General features: G+C 38.6%; 1 protein-coding gene across 3 annotated transcripts in view; it reads right to left on the bottom strand.

Annotated features, from left to right (window-relative positions):
• Positions 1-35: 35 nt before the first annotated feature.
• The window catches only part of LOC111831154, a 2,874-nt gene continuing 2,497 nt past the window's right edge, over positions 36-412 (bottom strand). Inside the window, exon 2 of one of the 3 annotated variants that reach the window (XM_023784848.1) lies at positions 36-257. The gene's annotated coding sequence lies outside the window, so the exon portion shown is untranslated. The remainder of the gene's footprint in view (positions 258-412) is intronic. The other 2 variants (XM_023784849.1, XM_023784850.1) reach the window with 2 other exon arrangements.

The raw sequence follows: 412 nt of genomic DNA, 5'->3' as shown, positions 1-412 counted from the left end.
CCACATTAGTGATGGTTGAACAACAGATACGTGGTTTCAATGTTTTTTTTTCTCTCCTATGGTTCTTTGTCTTTGTACAATCTCTCCTGGTGATGCATCTATCTCATAAAGGGAGACTCGGTTGAGTTTTTCATATACTGATGGGGACGAATGTTGTTGCTGCGTTCCTGAACAGGTTTGAAGAATTCACACTCTTAGTGTCTGGTCATTTTTATTCTTCGTTGTGTTCCTACGATTTTTGGTGTGTTCCTGCAATTCTGGTGTTAAATTTTTGGTTCTTAAGTCAGTTGTGTCTATCAAGCAGGGGGAGATTATGGATTGAACGTAATGAGTTAGAATGATGAGTAATAGATGTGTTTACGTGAGGAGAGTCTAGAATTAAGGGGGAGCATGATTGTCTTCTTTGTTCTTA

Source organism: Capsella rubella, unplaced genomic scaffold (genome assembly GCF_000375325.1).
Source record: "Capsella rubella cultivar Monte Gargano unplaced genomic scaffold, Caprub1_0 scaffold_4, whole genome shotgun sequence".
NCBI lineage: Eukaryota > Viridiplantae > Streptophyta > Magnoliopsida > Brassicales > Brassicaceae > Capsella > Capsella rubella.
Note: the sequence above shows the minus strand (reverse complement) of the source record. Positions and strands in the feature narration are given on the sequence as shown.